The following is a 15,000-nucleotide window of genomic DNA, read 5'->3' on the forward strand; positions in this document are numbered from 1 at the left end:
GCTCTACATAGTGTGTAAGTGACAGTGACAGTGGCTCTTTAAAGCTGTGTGTTTCACTGCAGGAGCATCAACCTGGCTGTCTCTAAAAAGGGAAGTGGAAAAGCTTACAGCACCTGGTATTCCCAGGCGGTCTCCCATCAAAGTGCTAACCAGGCCTGACCCTCCTTAGCTTCCGAGATCAGGTGAGATCGGGCGTGTTCAGAGTGTTAATGGCCTTAACCCTGTAAGCCTGTGGGCCCTTCGCATACACGCTCCTTATAGTGTGTATGTGGCAGTGGTATTGTCTCTACATAGTGTGTATGTGGCAGTGGCAGTGGCAGTGGCTCTACATAGTGTGTATGTGAAAGTGGCAGTGGCTCTTTATAGTGTGTACGTCACAGAGTCAGCGGCTTTTCATAGTGCGTATGTGACCGCATCGGCAGCTCTTGGCAGCGTCTATGAGCACTGATACCCGTACTTCATCAACACAAAGTGGCCTCCTCAACCCCACGCAGTTTAGCCAGCAGAAAGCTCCAGCAACCTTGCCCATCAGCCCAACTCGTGGGCCCATTCTTAAGCACCTCCCCGCGGACTACAGCCTGACAGGCGCGTTCGACGCAGCTTCGTGGCCCTGGTGCTCCACATCTCGGGCGTCCTCAGAGTGGTATGGCCGTAAATTTTGGAGCCTTCGCATACACGCTCCTTATAGTGTGTATGTGGCAGTGGCAGTGGCTGTACATAGTGTGTATGTGACAGTGGCTCTACATAGTGTGTATGTGACAGTGGCAGTGGCTCTACATAGTGTGTATGTGGCAGTGGCAGAGGCAGTGGCTCTACATAGTGTGTATGTGACAGTGGTACTTTAAAGTTGAGTGTTTCACTGCTGGAGCAGCACCCTGGCTGTCTCTAAAAAGGGCCAGACCCTGCTTAGCTTCCGAAATCAGACGAGATCGGGCGTGTTCAGAGTGGTATGGCCGTCAGCCTCTGGGCCCTTCCCATACACGCTCCTTATAGTGTGTATGTGGCAGTGGCAGTGGCTCTTTAAAGCTGGGTGTTTCACTGCTGGAGCAGCACCCTGGCTGTCTCTAAAAAGGTAAGTGGAAAAGCTTACAGCACCTGGTATTCCCAGGCGGTCTACCATCCAAGTCCTAACCAGGCCCGACCCTGCTTAGCCTCCGAGATCAGACGAGATCGGGCGTGTTCAGAGTGGTATGGCCGTAAGCCTGTGGGCACTTTGCATACACGCTCCTTATAGTGTGTATGTGGCAGTGGCATTGTCTCTACATAGTGTGTATGTGGCAGTGGCAGTTGCTCTACATAGTGTGTATGTGGCAGTGGCAGTGGCAGTGGCTCTACATAGTGTGTATGTGACAGTGGCAGTGGCTCTTTAAAGCTGGGTGTTTCACTGCTGGAGCAGCGCGGTGGCTGTCTCTAAAAAGTGAAGTGGAAAAGCTTACAGCAGCTGGTCTTCCCAGGCGGTCTCCCATCCAAGTACTAACCAGGCCTGACCCTGCTTAGCTTTCGAGATCAGGTGAGATCGGGCGTGTTCAGAGTGGTATGGCCGTAAGCCTCTGGGCCCTTCGCATACACGCTCCTTATATTGTGTATGTGGCAGTGGCAGTGGCAGTGGCTCTACATAGTGTGTATGTGACAGTGGCACTTTAAAGTTGGGTGTTTCACTGCTGGAGCAGCACCCTGGCTGTCTCTAAAAAGGGAAGTGGAAAAGATTACAGCACCTGGTATTCCCAGGCATTCTCCCATCCAAGTACTAACCAGGCTCGACCCTGCTTACCTTCCGAGATCAGACGAGATCGGGTGTCCTCAGAGTGGTATGACCGTAAGTTTTGGGGTCTTCGCATACACGCTCCTTATAGTGTGTATGTGGCAGTGGCTCTACATAGTGTGTATGTGACAGTGACAGTGGCTGTTTAAAGCTGTGTGTTTCACTGCTGGAGCAGCACCCTGGCAGTCTCTAAAAAGGGAAGTGGAAAAGCTTACAGCGCTTGGTATTCCCAGGCGGTCTACCATCCAAGTACTAACCAGGCCCGACCCTGCTTATCCTCCGAGATCAGACGAGATCGGGCGTGTTCAAAGTGGTACGCCGTAAGTCTGTGGGCCCTTTGCATACACGCTCCTGATAGTGTGTATGTGGCAGTGGCAATGGCTCTACATAGTGTGTATGTGACAGTGGCAGTGGCTCTACAAAGTGTGTATGTGACAGTGGCAGTGGCTCTTTAAAGCTGGGTGTTTCACTGCTGGAGCATCACCCTGGCTGTCTCTAAAAAGGGAAGGGGAAAATCTTACAGCACCATGTATTCCCAGGCAGTCTCCCATCCAAGTACTAACCAGGCCTGACCCTGCTTAGCTTCCGAGATTTGACGAGATCAGGCGTGTTCAGAGTGGTATGGCCGTAAGTCTGTGGGCCCTTCGCATACACGCTGCTTATAGTGTGTATGTGGCAGTGGCAGTGGCTCTACATAGTGTGTATGTGATAGTTGCAGTGGCTCTACATAGTGTGTATGTGGCAGTGGCAGAGGCAGTGGCTCTACATAGTGTGTATGTGACAGTGGTACTTTAAAGTTGAGTGTTTCACTGCTGGAGCAGCACCCTGGCTGTCTCTGAAATGGGCCAGACCCTGCTTAGCTTCCGAGATCAGACGAGATCGGGCGTGTTCAGAGGGGTATGGCCGTAAGCCTGTGGGCCCTTTGCATACATGCTCCTTATACTGTGTATGTGGCAGTGGCATTGTCTCTACATAGTGTGTATGTGACAGTGGCAGTGGCACTTTAAAGTTGGGTGTTTCACTGCTGGAGCAGCACCCTGGCTGTCTCTAAAAAGGGAAGTGGAAAAGCTTACAGCACCTGGTATTCCCAGGAGGTCTCCCATCCAAGTACTAACCAGGCCCGACCCTGCTTAGCTACCGAGATCAGACGAGATCGGGCGTGTTCAGAGTGGTATGGCCGTAAGCCTGTGGGCCTTTTGCATACACGCTCCTTATAGTGTGTATGTGGCAGTGGCATTGTCTCTATATAGTGTGTATGTGGCAGTGGCAGTGGCTCTACATAGTGTGTATGTGACAGTGGCAGTGGCACTTTAAAGTAGGGTGATTCACTACTGGAGCAGCGCCCTGGCTGTCTCTAAAAAGTGAAGTGGAAAAGCTTACAGCACCTGGTATTCACAGGCGTTCTCCCATCCAAGTACTAACCAGGCCTGACCCTGCTTAGCTTCCGAGATCAGACGAGATCAGGCGTGTTCAGAATGGTATGGCCGTAAGTCTGTGGGCCCTTCGCATACACACTCCTTATAGTGTGTATGTGGCAGTGGCAGTGACTCTACATAGTGTGTATGTGACAGTGGCTCTACATAGTGTGTATGTGACAGTGGCAGTGGATCTACATAGTGTGTATGTGGCAGTGGCAGTGGCAGTGGCTCTACATAGTGTGTATGTGACAGTGGCAGTGGCTCTTTAAAGCTGGGTGTTTCACTGCTGGAGCAGCACCCTGGCTGTCTCTAAAAAGGGAAGTGGAAAAGCTTACAGCACCTGGTATTCCCAGGCATTCTCCCATCCAAGTACTAACCAGGCCCGACCCTGCTTACATTCCGAGATCAGACGAGATCGGGCGTCCTCAGAGTGGTATAGCCGTAAGTTTTGGAGCCTTCGCATACACGCTCCTTATAGTGTGTATGTGGCAGTGGCAGTGGCAGTGGCTCTACATAGTGTGTATGTGACAGTGGCTCTACATAGTGTGTATGTGACAGTGGCAGTGGCTCTACATTGTGTGTATGTGACAGTGGCAGTGGCACTTTAAAGTTGGGTGTTTCACTGCTGGAGCAGCACCCTGGCTGTCTCAAAAAACGGCCCGACCCTGCTTAGCTTCCGAGATCTGATGAGATCGGGCGTGTTCAGAGTGGTATGGCCGTAAGCCTCTGGGCCCTTCGCATACACGCTCCTTATTGTGTGTATGTGGCAGTGGCAGTGGCATTGTCTCTACATAGTGTGTATGTGACAGTGGTACTTTAAAGTTGGGTGTTTCACTGCTGGAGCAGCACCCTGGCTGTCTCTAAAAAGGGAAGTGGAAAAGCTTACAACATCTGGTATTCCCAGGCAGTCTCCCATCCAAATACTAACCAGGCCCGACCCTGCTTAGCTTCTGAGATCAGACGAGATCGGGCGTGTTCAGAGTGGTATGGACGTAAGCCTCAGGGACCTTCGCATACACGCTCCTTATAGTGTGTATGTGGCAGTGGCAGTGGCAGTGGCTCTACAAAGTGTGTATGTGACAGTGGCAGTGGCTCTTTAAAGCTGGGTGTTTCACTGCTGGAGCATCACCCTGGCTGTCTCTAAAAAGGGAAGGGGAAAATCTTAAAGCAGCGGTCTCCCATCCAAGTACTAACCAGGCCTGACCCTGCTTAGCTTCCGAGATTTGACGAGATCAGGCGTGTTCAGAGTGGTATGGCCGTAAGTCTGTGGGCCCTTCGCATACACGCTGCTTATAGTGTGTATGTGGCAGTGGCAGTGGCTCTACATAGTGTGTATGTGATAGTTGCAGTGGCTCTACATAGTGTGTATGTGGCAGTGGCAGAGGCAGTGGCTCTACATAGTGTGTATGTGACAGTGGTACTTTAAAGTTGAGTGTTTCACTGCTGGAGCAGCACCCTGGCTGTCTCTGAAATGGGCCAGACCCTGCTTAGCTTCCGAGATCAGACGAGATCGGGCGTGTTCAGAGGGGTATGGCCGTAAGCCTGTGGGCCCTTTGCATACATGCTCCTTATACTGTGTATGTGGCAGTGGCATTGTCTCTACATAGTGTGTATGTGACAGTGGCAGTGGCACTTTAAAGTTGGGTGTTTCACTGCTGGAGCAGCACCCTGGCTGTCTCTAAAAAGGGAAGTGGAAAAGCTTACAGCACCTGGTATTCCCAGGAGGTCTCCCATCCAAGTACTAACCAGGCCCGACCCTGCTTAGCTACCGAGATCAGACGAGATCGGGCGTGTTCAGAGTGGTATGGCCGTAAGCCTGTGGGCCTTTTGCATACACGCTCCTTATAGTGTGTATGTGGCAGTGGCATTGTCTCTATATAGTGTGTATGTGGCAGTGGCAGTGGCTCTACATAGTGTGTATGTGACAGTGGCAGTGGCACTTTAAAGTAGGGTGATTCACTACTGGAGCAGCGCCCTGGCTGTCTCTAAAAAGTGAAGTGGAAAAGCTTACAGCACCTGGTATTCACAGGCGTTCTCCCATCCAAGTACTAACCAGGCCTGACCCTGCTTAGCTTCCGAGATCAGACGAGATCAGGCGTGTTCAGAATGGTATGGCCGTAAGTCTGTGGGCCCTTCGCATACACACTCCTTATAGTGTGTATGTGGCAGTGGCAGTGACTCTACATAGTGTGTATGTGACAGTGGCTCTACATAGTGTGTATGTGACAGTGGCAGTGGATCTACATAGTGTGTATGTGGCAGTGGCAGTGGCAGTGGCTCTACATAGTGTGTATGTGACAGTGGCAGTGGCTCTTTAAAGCTGGGTGTTTCACTGCTGGAGCAGCACCCTGGCTGTCTCTAAAAAGGGAAGTGGAAAAGCTTACAGCACCTGGTATTCCCAGGCATTCTCCCATCCAAGTACTAACCAGGCCCGACCCTGCTTACATTCCGAGATCAGACGAGATCGGGCGTCCTCAGAGTGGTATAGCCGTAAGTTTTGGAGCCTTCGCATACACGCTCCTTATAGTGTGTATGTGGCAGTGGCAGTGGCAGTGGCTCTACATAGTGTGTATGTGACAGTGGCTCTACATAGTGTGTATGTGACAGTGGCAGTGGCTCTACATTGTGTGTATGTGACAGTGGCAGTGGCACTTTAAAGTTGGGTGTTTCACTGCTGGAGCAGCACCCTGGCTGTCTCAAAAAACGGCCCGACCCTGCTTAGCTTCCGAGATCTGATGAGATCGGGCGTGTTCAGAGTGGTATGGCCGTAAGCCTCTGGGCCCTTCGCATACACGCTCCTTATTGTGTGTATGTGGCAGTGGCAGTGGCATTGTCTCTACATAGTGTGTATGTGACAGTGGTACTTTAAAGTTGGGTGTTTCACTGCTGGAGCAGCACCCTGGCTGTCTCTAAAAAGGGAAGTGGAAAAGCTTACAACATCTGGTATTCCCAGGCAGTCTCCCATCCAAATACTAACCAGGCCCGACCCTGCTTAGCTTCTGAGATCAGACGAGATCGGGCGTGTTCAGAGTGGTATGGACGTAAGCCTCAGGGACCTTCGCATACACGCTCCTTATAGTGTGTATGTGGCAGTGGCAGTGGCAGTGGCTCTACAAAGTGTGTATGTGACAGTGGCAGTGGCTCTTTAAAGCTGGGTGTTTCACTGCTGGAGCATCACCCTGGCTGTCTCTAAAAAGGGAAGGGGAAAATCTTAAAGCAGCGGTCTCCCATCCAAGTACTAACCAGGCCTGACCCTGCTTAGCTTCCGAGATTTGACGAGATCAGGCGTGTTCAGAGTGGTATGGCCGTAAGTCTGTGGGCCCTTCGCATACACGCTCCTTATAGTGTGTATGTGGCAGTGGCAGTGGCTCTACATAGAGTGTATGTGATAGTGGCAGTGGCTCTACATAGAGTGTATGTGGCAGTGGCAGTGGCAGTGGCTCTACATAGTGTGTATGTCACAGTGGCAGTGGCACTTTCAAGTTGGGTGTTTCACTGCTGGAGCAGCACCCTGGCTGTCTCTAAAATGGGCCAGACCCTGCTTAGCTTCCGAGATCAGACGAGATCGGGCGTGTTAAGAGTGGTATGGCCGTAAGCTTGTGGGCCCTTTGCATACACGCTCCTTATAGTGTGTATGTGGCAGTGGCAGTGGCAATGGCTCTACATAATGTGTATGTGACAGTGGCTCTACATAGTGTGTATGTGACAGTGGCAGTGGCAGTGGCTCTACATAGTGTGTATGTGACAGTGGCAGTGGCACTTTAAAGTTGGGTGTTTCACTGCTGGAGCAGCACCCAGGCTGTCTCTAAAAAGGGCCCGACCCTGCTTAGCTTCCGAGGACAGACGAGATCGGGCGTGTTCAGAGTGGTATGGCCGTAAGCCTCTGGCCCCTTCGCATACACACTCCTTATAGTTTGTATGTGGCAGTGGCTCTACATAGTGTGTATGTGACAGTGGCAGTGGCAGTGGCTCTACATAGTGTGGTTGTGACAGTGGCAGTGGGACTTTAAAGTTGGGTGTTTCACTGCTGGAGCAGCACCCTGGCTGTCTCTAAAAAGGACCCGACCCTGCATAGCTTCCGAGATCGGACGAGATCGGGCGTGTTCAGAGTGGTATGGCCGTAAGCCTGTGGGCCCTTTGCATACACGCTCCTTATAGTGTGTATGTGGCAGTGGCATTGTCTCTACATAGTGTGTATGTGACAGTGGCAGTGGCACTTTAAAGTTGGGTGTTTCACTGCTGGAGCAGCACCCTGGCTGTCTCTGAAAAAGGAAGTGGAAAAGCTTACAGCACCTGGTATTCCCAGGAGGTCTCCCATCCAAGTACTAACCAGGCCCGACATTGCTTAGCTACCGAGATCAGACGAGATCGGGTGTGTTCAGAGTGGTATGGCCGTAAGCCTCTGGGCCCATCGCATACACGGTCCTTATAGTGTGTTAGTGGCAGTGGCAGTGGCAATGGCTCTACATAATGTGTATGTGACAGTGGCTCTACATAGTGTGTATGTGACAGTGGCAGTGGCAGTTGCAGTGGCTCTACATAGTGTGTATGTGACAGTGGCAGTGGCACTTTAAAGTTGTGTGTTTCACTGCTGGAGCAGCACCCAGGCTGTCTCTAAAAAGGGCCCGACCCTGCTTAGCTTCCGAGATCAGACGAGATCAGGCGTGTTCAGAGTGGAATGGCCGTAAGCCTCTGGGCCCTTCGCATACACGCTCCTTATAGTGTGTATGTGACAGTGGCTGTGGCTCTTTATAGTGTGTATGTGACAGTGGCACTTTAAAGTTGGGTGTTTCACTGCTGGAGCAGCACCCTGGCTGTCTCTAAAAAGGGAAGAGGAAAAGCTTACAGCACCTGGTATTCTCAGTCGGTCTACCATCCAAATACTAACCAGGCCCGACCCTACTTAGCTTCCGAGATCAGACGAGATCGGGCTTGTTCAGAGTGGTATGGCCGTAAGTCTGTGGGCCCTTTGCATACACGCTCCTTATAGTGTGTATGTGGCAGTGGCAGTGGCAGTGGCTCTACATAGTGTGTATGTGACAGTGGCAGTGGCTCTTTATAGTGTGTACGTCACAGAGTCAGCGGCTTTTCATAGTGCGTATGTGACCGCATCGACAACTCTTGGCAGAGTCTCTGAGCACTGATACCCGTACTTCATCAACACACTGTGGCCTCCTCAACCCCACGCAGTTCAGCCTGCAGAAAGCTCCAGCAACCTTGCCCACCACCCCAACTCGTGGGCCCACGCTTAAGCACCTCCCCGCGGACTACAGCTTGACAGACGCGTCCGACTCAGCTTCGTGGCCCTGGTGCTCCGTATCTCTGGCACTCTGCTCAAGGCGTGGAGCGTTCAATGAGTTCAGCTGGGTGTTTCACTGCTGGAGCAGCACCCTGGCTCTCTCTAAAAAGGGAAGTGGAAAAGCTTACAGCACCTGGTATTCATAGGAGGTCTCCCATCCAAGTACTAACCAGGCCCAACCCTGCTTAGCTACCGAGATCAGACGAGATCGGGCGTGTTCAGAGTGGTATGGCCGTAAGCCTCTGGGCCCTTCGCGTACACGCTCCTTATAGTGTGTTAGTGGCAGTGGCAGTGGCAGTGGCTCTACATAGTGTGTATGTGACAATCCCACGCAGTTCAGCCTGCAGAAAGCTCCAGCAACCTTGCCCACCAGCCCAACTCGTGGGCCCACGCTGAAGCACCTCCCCGCGGACTACAGCTTGACAGGCGCGTCCGACGCAGCTTCGTGTCCCTGGTGCTCCGTATCTCTGGCACTCTGCTCAAGGCGTGGAGCGTTCAATGAGTTCAGCTGGGTGTTTCACTGCTGGAGCAGCACCCTGGCTGTCTCTAAAAAGGGCCCGACCCTGCTTAGCTTCCGAGATCTGATGAGATCGGGCGTGTTCAGAGTGGTATGGCCGTAAGCCTCTGGGCCCTTCGCATACACGCTCCTTATAGTGTGTATGTGGCAGTGGCAGTGGCAGTTTCTCTACATAGTGTTTATGTGACAGTGGCAGTGGCTCTTTAAAGCTAGGTGTTTCACTGCTGGAGCAGCACCCTGGCTGTCTCTAAAAAGGGAAGTGGAAAAGCTTACAGCACCTGGTATTCCCAGGCATTCTCCCATCCATGTACTAACCATTCCCGACCCTGCTTACCTTCCGAGATCAGACGAGATCGGGCGTCCTCAGAGTGGTATGGCCGTTAGTTTTGGGGCCTTCGCATACACGCTCCTTATAGTGTGTATGTGGCAGTGGCTCTACATAGTGTGTATGTGACAGTGGCTTTACATAGTGTGTATGTGACAGTGGCAGTGGCTCTTTATAGTGTGTACGTGACAGTGGCTCTACATAGTGTGTATGTGGCAGTGGCAGTGGCACTTTAAAGTTGGGTGTTTCACTGCTGGAGCAGCACCCTGGCTGTCTCTAAAAAGGGAAGTGGAAAAGCTTACAGCACCTGGTATTCCAAGGCGGTCTCCCATCCAAGTACTAACCAGGCGCGACCCTGTTTAGTTTCCGAGATCAGACGAGATCGGGCGTGTTCAGAGTGGTATGGCCGTAAGACTGTGGGTCCTTTGCATACACGCTCCTTATAGTGTTTATGTGGCAGTGGCATTGTCTCTACATAGTGTGTATGTGACAGTGGCTGTGGCACTTTAAAGTTGGGTGTTTCACTGCTGGAGCAGCACCCTGGCTGTCTCTAAAAAGGGAAGTGGAAAAGCTTACAGCACCTGGTATTCCAAGGCATTCTCCCATCCAAGTACTAACCAGGCCCGACCCTGCTTACCTTCCGAGATCAGACGAGATCGGGCGTCCTCAGAGTGGTATGGCCGTAAGTTTTGGGGCCTTCGCATACACGCTCCTTATAGTGTGTATGTGGCAGTGGTAGTGTCTCTACATAGTGTGTATGTGACAGTGGCTCTACATAGTGTGTATGTGACAGTGGCAGTGGCACTTTAAAGTTGTGTGTTTCACTGCTGGAGCAGCACCCTGGCTGTCTCTAAAAAGGGCCCGACCCTGCTTAGCTTCCGAGATCAGACGAGATCGGGCGTCTTCAGAGTGGTATGGCCGTAAGCATGTAAGCTTGTGGGCACTTTGCATAAACGCTCCTTATAGTGTGTATGTGGCAGTGGCATTGTCTCTATATAGTGTGTATGTGGCAGTGGCATTGGCAGTGGCTTTACATAGAGTGTATGTGACAGTGGCAGTGGCACTTTAAAGTTGGGTGTTTCACTGCTGGAGCAGCGCCCTGGCTGTCTCTAAAAAGTGAAGTGGAAAAGCTTACAGCACCTTGTATTCCCAGGCGGTCTCCCATCGAAGTACTAACCAGGCCTGACCCTGCTTAGCTTCCGAGATCAGACGTGATCGGGCGTGTTCAGAGTGGAATGGCCGTAAGCCTCTGGCCCCTTCGCATACACGCTCCTTATAGTGTGTATGTGGCAGTGGCTCTACATAGTGTGTATGTGACAGTGGCAGTGGCAGTGGCTCTACATAGTGTGGTTGTGACAGTGGCAGTGGGACTTTAAAGTTGGGTGTTTCACTGCTGGAGCAGCACCCTGGCTGTCTCTAAAAAGGACCCGACCCTGCTTAGCTTCCGAGATCGGACGAGATCGGGCGTGTTCAGAGTGGTATGGCCGTAAGCCTGTGGGCCCTTTGCATACACGCTCCTTATAGTGTGTATTTGGCAGTGGCATTGTCTCTACATAGTGTGTATGTGACAGTGGCAGTGGCACTTTAAAGTTGGGTGTTTCACTGCTGGAGCAGCACCCTGGCTGTCTCAAAAAAGGGAAGTGGAAAAGCTTACAGCACCTGGTATTCCCAGGAGGTCTCCCATCCAAGTACTAACCAGGCCCGACATTGCTTAGCTACCGAGATCAGACGAGATCGGGTGTGTTCAGAGTGGTATGGCCGTAAGCCTCTGGGCCCATCGCATACACGGTCCTTATAGTGTGTTAGTGGCAGTGGCAGTGGCAATGGCTCTACATAATGTGTATGTGACAGTGGCTCTACATAGTGTGTATGTGACAGTGGCAGTGGCAGTTGCAGTGGCTCTACATAGTGTGTATGTGACAGTGGCAGTGGCACTTTAAAGTTGTGTGTTTCACTGCTGGAGCAGCACCCAGGCTGTCTCTAAAAAGGGCCCGACCCTGCTTAGCTTCCGAGATCAGACGAGATCAGGCGTGTTCAGAGTGGAATGGCCGTAAGCCTCTGGGCCCTTCGCATACACGCTCCTTATAGTGTGTATGTGACAGTGGCTGTGGCTCTTTATAGTGTGTATGTGACAGTGGCACTTTAAAGTTGGGTGTTTCACTGCAGGAGCAGCACCCTGGCTGTCTCTAAAAAGGGAAGAGGAAAAGCTTACAGCACCTGGTATTCTCAGTCGGTCTACCATCCAAATACTAACCAGGCCCGACCCTACTTAGCTTCCGAGATCAGACGAGATCGGGCTTGTTCAGAGTGGTATGGCCGTAAGTCTGTGGGCCCTTTGCATACACGCTCCTTATAGTGTGTATGTGGCAGTGGCAGTGGCTCTACATAGTGTGTATGTGACAGTGGCTGTGGCTCTTTATAGTGTGTATGTGACAGTGGCACTTTAAAGTTGGGTGTTTCATTGCTGGAGCAGCACCCTGGCTGTCCCTTAAAAGGGAAGTGGAAAAGCTTACAGCACCTGGTATTCCCAGGCAGTCTCCCATCCAAGTACTACCCAGGCCCGACCCTGCTTAGCTTCCGAGATCAGATGAGATCGGGCGTGTTCAGAGTGGTATGAAGTAAGTTTTGGGACCTTCGCATACACGTTCCTTATAATGTGTATGTGGCAGTGGCAGTGGCTCTACATAGTGTGTATGTGACAGTGGCAGTGGCTCTTTATAGTGTTTACGTCACAGAGTCAGTGGCTTTTCATAGTGCGCATGTGACCGCATCGGCAGCTCTTGGCAGCGTCTATTAGCACTGATACCCGTACTTCATCAACACACTGTGGCCTCCTCAACCCCACGCAGTTCAGCCTGCAGAAAGCTCCAGCAATCTTGCCCACCAGCCAAACTCGTGGGCCAACGCTTCAGCACCTCCCTGCGGACTACAGCTTGACAGGCGCGTCCGACGCAGCTTCGTGGCCCTGGTACTCCGTATCTCTGGCACTCTGCTCAAGGCGTGGAGCGTTCAATGAGTTCAGCTAGGTGTTTCACTGCTGGAGCAGCACCCTGGCTGTCTCTAAAAAGGGAAGTGGAAAAGCTTACAGCAACTGGTATTCCCAGGAGGTCTCCCATCGAAGTACTAAACAGACCCGAACCTGCTTAGCTTCCGAGATCAGACGAGACCGGGCGTGTTCAGAGTGGTATGGCCGTAAGCCTCTGGGCCCTTCGCATACACGCTCCTTAAAGTGTGTATGTGGCAGTGGCAGTGGCAGTGGCTCTACATAGTGTGTATGTGACAGTGGCAGTGGCTCTTTATTGTGTGTACGTCACAGAGTCAGCGGCTTTTCATAGTGCGTATGTGACCGCATCGGCAGCTCTTCGCAGAGTCTCTGAGCACTGATACCCGTACTTCATCAACACACTGTGGCCTCCTCAACCCCACACAGTTCAGCCTGCAGAAAGCTCCAGCAACCTTGCCCACCACCCCAACTCGTGGGCCCACGCTTAAGCACCTACCCGCGGACTACAGCTTGACAGACGCGTCCGACTCAGCTTCGTGGCCCTGGTGCTCCGTATCTCTGGCACTCTGCTCAAGGCGTGGAGCGTTCAATGAGTTCAGCTGGGTGTTTCACTGCTGGAGCAGCACCCTGGCTCTCTCTAAAAAGGGAAGTGGAAAAGCTTACAGCACTTGGTATTCCCAGGCGGTCTCCTATCCAAGTACTAACCAGGCCTGACCCTGCTTAGCTTCCGAGATCAGACGAGACCGGGCGTGTTCAGAGTGGTATGGCCGTAAGCCTGTGGGTGCTTTGCATACACGCTCCTTATAGTGTGTATGTGACAGTGGCTTTGTCTCTACATAGTGTGTATGTGGCAGTGGCAGTGGCTCTACATAGTGTGTATGTGGCAGTGGCAGTGGCTCTACATAGTGTGTATGTGACAGTGGCAGTGGCACTTTAAAGTTGGGTGTTTCACTGCTGGAGCAGCACCCTGGCTGTCTCTAAAAAGGGCCCGACCCTGCTTAGCTTCCGAGATCAGACGAGATCGGGCATGTTCAGAGTGGTATGGTTGTAAGCCTGTGGGCCCTTCGCATACCCGCTCCTTATAGTGTGTATGTGGCAGTGGCTCTACATAGTATGTCAGTGACAGTGGCAGTGGCACTTTAAAGCTGTGTGTTTCACTGCTGGAGCATCACCCTGGATGTCTCTAAAAAGGGAAGTGGAAGAGCTTACAGCACCTGAAATTCCCAGGCGGTCTCCCATCCAAGTACTAACCAGGCCCGACCCTCCTTAGCTTCTGAGATCAGACGAGATCGGGCGTGTTCAACGTGGTATGGCCGTAAGCCTGTGGGCTCTTTGCATACACGCTCCTTATAGTGTGTATGTGTCAGTGGCATTGTCTCTACATAGTGTGTATGTGGCAGTGGCAGTGTCTCGACATAGTGTGTATGTGAAAGTGGCAGTGGCACTTTAAAGTTGGGTGTTTCACTGCTGGAGCATCAACCAGTCTGTCTCTAAAAAGGGAAATGGAAAAGCTTACAGCACCTGGTATTCCCAGGCGGTCTCCCATCAAAGTGCTAACCAGGCCTGACCCTCCTTAGCTTCTGAGATCAGACGAGATCGGGCGTGTTCAACGTGGTATGGCCGTAAGCCTGTAAGCCTGTGGGCACTTTGCATACACGCTCCTTATAGTGTGTATGTGGCAGTGGCAGTGGCTCTATATAGTGTGTATGTGGCAGTGGCAGTGTCTCTACATAGTGTGTATGTGGCAGTGGCAGTGGCAGTGGCTCTCCATAGTGTGTATGTGACAGTGGCAGTGGCACTTTAAAGTTGGGTGTTTCACTGCTGGTGCACCGCCCTGGCTGTCTCTAAAAAGTGAAGTGGAAAAGCTTACAGCACCTGGTATTCCCAGGCGGTCTCCCATCCAAGTACTAACCAGGAACAACCCTGCTTAGCTTCCGAGATCAGACGAGATCGGGCGTGTTCAGAGTGGTATGGCCGTAAGCCTGTCGGTGCTTTGCATACACGCTCCTTATAGTGTGTATGTGGCAGTGGCATTGTCTCTACATAGTGTGTATGTGGCAGTGGCAGTGGCTCTACATAGTGTGTATGTGGCAGTGGCAGTGGCAGTGGCTCTACATAGTGTGTATGTGACAGTGGCAGTGGCACTTTAAAGTTGGGTGTTTCACTGCTGGAGCAGCACCCTGGCTGTCTCTAAAAAGTGAAGTGGAAAAGCTTACAGCACGTGGTATTCCCAGGAGGTCTCCCATCCAAGTACTAACCAGGCCCGACCCTGCTTAGCTACCAAGATCAGACGAGATCGGGCGTGTTCAGAGTGGTATGGCCGTAAGCCTGTGTGCCCTTCACATACACGCTCCTTATAGTGTGTATGTGGCAGTGGCAGGGGCAGTGGCTCTACATAGTGTGTATGTGACAGTGGCAGTGGCACTTAAAAGTTGGTTGTTTCATTGCTGGAGCAGCGCCCTGGCTGTCTCTAAAAAGTGAAGTGGAAAAGCTTACAGCACCTGGTATTCCCAGGCGGTCTCCCAACCAAGTACTAACCATGCCTGACCCTGCTTAGCTTCCGAGATAAGACGAGATCGGGCGTATTCAGAGAGGTATGGCTGTAAGCCTGTGGGCCCTTTGCATACACACTCCTTATAGTGTGTATGTGGCAGTGGCATTGTCTCTACATCGTG

At 51.9% G+C, this 15,000-nt stretch overlaps 13 non-coding genes and 18 pseudogenes across 13 annotated transcripts; all 31 read right to left on the reverse strand.

Moving 5' to 3' along the window:
- Positions 1 to 101: 101 nt before the first annotated feature.
- Positions 102 to 221, reverse strand: LOC139281769 (5S ribosomal RNA; annotated as a pseudogene).
- Positions 222 to 1,083: 862 nt separating this feature from the next.
- LOC139305583 (5S ribosomal RNA) lies at positions 1,084 to 1,202 on the reverse strand. The gene has a single exon (XR_011599300.1). It is a non-coding gene; the product is annotated as a 5S ribosomal RNA (ribosomal RNA).
- A 227-nt stretch (positions 1,203 to 1,429) lies between these two features.
- LOC139306924 (5S ribosomal RNA) lies at positions 1,430 to 1,548 on the reverse strand. The gene has a single exon (XR_011599552.1). It is a non-coding gene; the product is annotated as a 5S ribosomal RNA (ribosomal RNA).
- A 155-nt stretch (positions 1,549 to 1,703) lies between these two features.
- On the reverse strand, positions 1,704 to 1,822 carry LOC139307713 (5S ribosomal RNA; annotated as a pseudogene).
- Positions 1,823 to 1,970: 148 nt separating this feature from the next.
- On the reverse strand, positions 1,971 to 2,088 carry LOC139307841 (5S ribosomal RNA; annotated as a pseudogene).
- Positions 2,089 to 2,276: 188 nt separating this feature from the next.
- LOC139307733 (5S ribosomal RNA) lies at positions 2,277 to 2,395 on the reverse strand (annotated as a pseudogene).
- Positions 2,396 to 2,828: 433 nt separating this feature from the next.
- Positions 2,829 to 2,947, reverse strand: LOC139305933 (5S ribosomal RNA). Its single transcript, XR_011599364.1, has one exon. It is a non-coding gene; the product is annotated as a 5S ribosomal RNA (ribosomal RNA).
- Positions 2,948 to 3,135: 188 nt separating this feature from the next.
- On the reverse strand, positions 3,136 to 3,254 carry LOC139307558 (5S ribosomal RNA; annotated as a pseudogene).
- A 254-nt stretch (positions 3,255 to 3,508) lies between these two features.
- On the reverse strand, positions 3,509 to 3,627 carry LOC139307724 (5S ribosomal RNA; annotated as a pseudogene).
- A 432-nt stretch (positions 3,628 to 4,059) lies between these two features.
- On the reverse strand, positions 4,060 to 4,178 carry LOC139307424 (5S ribosomal RNA; annotated as a pseudogene).
- A 699-nt stretch (positions 4,179 to 4,877) lies between these two features.
- LOC139306003 (5S ribosomal RNA) lies at positions 4,878 to 4,996 on the reverse strand. Its single transcript, XR_011599379.1, has one exon. It is a non-coding gene; the product is annotated as a 5S ribosomal RNA (ribosomal RNA).
- A 188-nt stretch (positions 4,997 to 5,184) lies between these two features.
- Positions 5,185 to 5,303, reverse strand: LOC139307559 (5S ribosomal RNA; annotated as a pseudogene).
- Positions 5,304 to 5,557: 254 nt separating this feature from the next.
- On the reverse strand, positions 5,558 to 5,676 carry LOC139307725 (5S ribosomal RNA; annotated as a pseudogene).
- Positions 5,677 to 6,108: 432 nt separating this feature from the next.
- On the reverse strand, positions 6,109 to 6,227 carry LOC139307425 (5S ribosomal RNA; annotated as a pseudogene).
- A 1,234-nt stretch (positions 6,228 to 7,461) lies between these two features.
- LOC139281883 (5S ribosomal RNA) lies at positions 7,462 to 7,580 on the reverse strand. Its single transcript, XR_011597008.1, has one exon. It is a non-coding gene; the product is annotated as a 5S ribosomal RNA (ribosomal RNA).
- Positions 7,581 to 8,019: 439 nt separating this feature from the next.
- LOC139307480 (5S ribosomal RNA) lies at positions 8,020 to 8,138 on the reverse strand (annotated as a pseudogene).
- A 462-nt stretch (positions 8,139 to 8,600) lies between these two features.
- On the reverse strand, positions 8,601 to 8,719 carry LOC139281975 (5S ribosomal RNA). Its single transcript, XR_011597096.1, has one exon. It is a non-coding gene; the product is annotated as a 5S ribosomal RNA (ribosomal RNA).
- A 543-nt stretch (positions 8,720 to 9,262) lies between these two features.
- LOC139281739 (5S ribosomal RNA) lies at positions 9,263 to 9,381 on the reverse strand (annotated as a pseudogene).
- A 235-nt stretch (positions 9,382 to 9,616) lies between these two features.
- LOC139307382 (5S ribosomal RNA) lies at positions 9,617 to 9,735 on the reverse strand (annotated as a pseudogene).
- A 155-nt stretch (positions 9,736 to 9,890) lies between these two features.
- LOC139307564 (5S ribosomal RNA) lies at positions 9,891 to 10,009 on the reverse strand (annotated as a pseudogene).
- A 440-nt stretch (positions 10,010 to 10,449) lies between these two features.
- LOC139306399 (5S ribosomal RNA) lies at positions 10,450 to 10,568 on the reverse strand. The gene has a single exon (XR_011599460.1). It is a non-coding gene; the product is annotated as a 5S ribosomal RNA (ribosomal RNA).
- A 400-nt stretch (positions 10,569 to 10,968) lies between these two features.
- On the reverse strand, positions 10,969 to 11,087 carry LOC139281884 (5S ribosomal RNA). The gene has a single exon (XR_011597009.1). It is a non-coding gene; the product is annotated as a 5S ribosomal RNA (ribosomal RNA).
- Positions 11,088 to 11,526: 439 nt separating this feature from the next.
- LOC139307482 (5S ribosomal RNA) lies at positions 11,527 to 11,645 on the reverse strand (annotated as a pseudogene).
- A 182-nt stretch (positions 11,646 to 11,827) lies between these two features.
- LOC139307365 (5S ribosomal RNA) lies at positions 11,828 to 11,945 on the reverse strand (annotated as a pseudogene).
- A 455-nt stretch (positions 11,946 to 12,400) lies between these two features.
- LOC139306521 (5S ribosomal RNA) lies at positions 12,401 to 12,519 on the reverse strand. The gene has a single exon (XR_011599481.1). It is a non-coding gene; the product is annotated as a 5S ribosomal RNA (ribosomal RNA).
- A 462-nt stretch (positions 12,520 to 12,981) lies between these two features.
- On the reverse strand, positions 12,982 to 13,100 carry LOC139306731 (5S ribosomal RNA). The gene has a single exon (XR_011599521.1). It is a non-coding gene; the product is annotated as a 5S ribosomal RNA (ribosomal RNA).
- A 427-nt stretch (positions 13,101 to 13,527) lies between these two features.
- LOC139306314 (5S ribosomal RNA) lies at positions 13,528 to 13,646 on the reverse strand. The gene has a single exon (XR_011599430.1). It is a non-coding gene; the product is annotated as a 5S ribosomal RNA (ribosomal RNA).
- Positions 13,647 to 13,834: 188 nt separating this feature from the next.
- On the reverse strand, positions 13,835 to 13,953 carry LOC139307739 (5S ribosomal RNA; annotated as a pseudogene).
- A 235-nt stretch (positions 13,954 to 14,188) lies between these two features.
- Positions 14,189 to 14,307, reverse strand: LOC139303637 (5S ribosomal RNA). Its single transcript, XR_011598955.1, has one exon. It is a non-coding gene; the product is annotated as a 5S ribosomal RNA (ribosomal RNA).
- A 227-nt stretch (positions 14,308 to 14,534) lies between these two features.
- On the reverse strand, positions 14,535 to 14,653 carry LOC139304272 (5S ribosomal RNA). Its single transcript, XR_011599082.1, has one exon. It is a non-coding gene; the product is annotated as a 5S ribosomal RNA (ribosomal RNA).
- Positions 14,654 to 14,814: 161 nt separating this feature from the next.
- On the reverse strand, positions 14,815 to 14,933 carry LOC139307467 (5S ribosomal RNA; annotated as a pseudogene).
- Between the last annotated feature and the right edge of the window lie 67 nt (positions 14,934 to 15,000).

The sequence above is a fragment of the Enoplosus armatus genome, chromosome 2 (assembly GCF_043641665.1).
Source record: "Enoplosus armatus isolate fEnoArm2 chromosome 2, fEnoArm2.hap1, whole genome shotgun sequence".
Classification (NCBI taxonomy): domain Eukaryota; kingdom Metazoa; phylum Chordata; class Actinopteri; order Centrarchiformes; family Enoplosidae; genus Enoplosus; species Enoplosus armatus.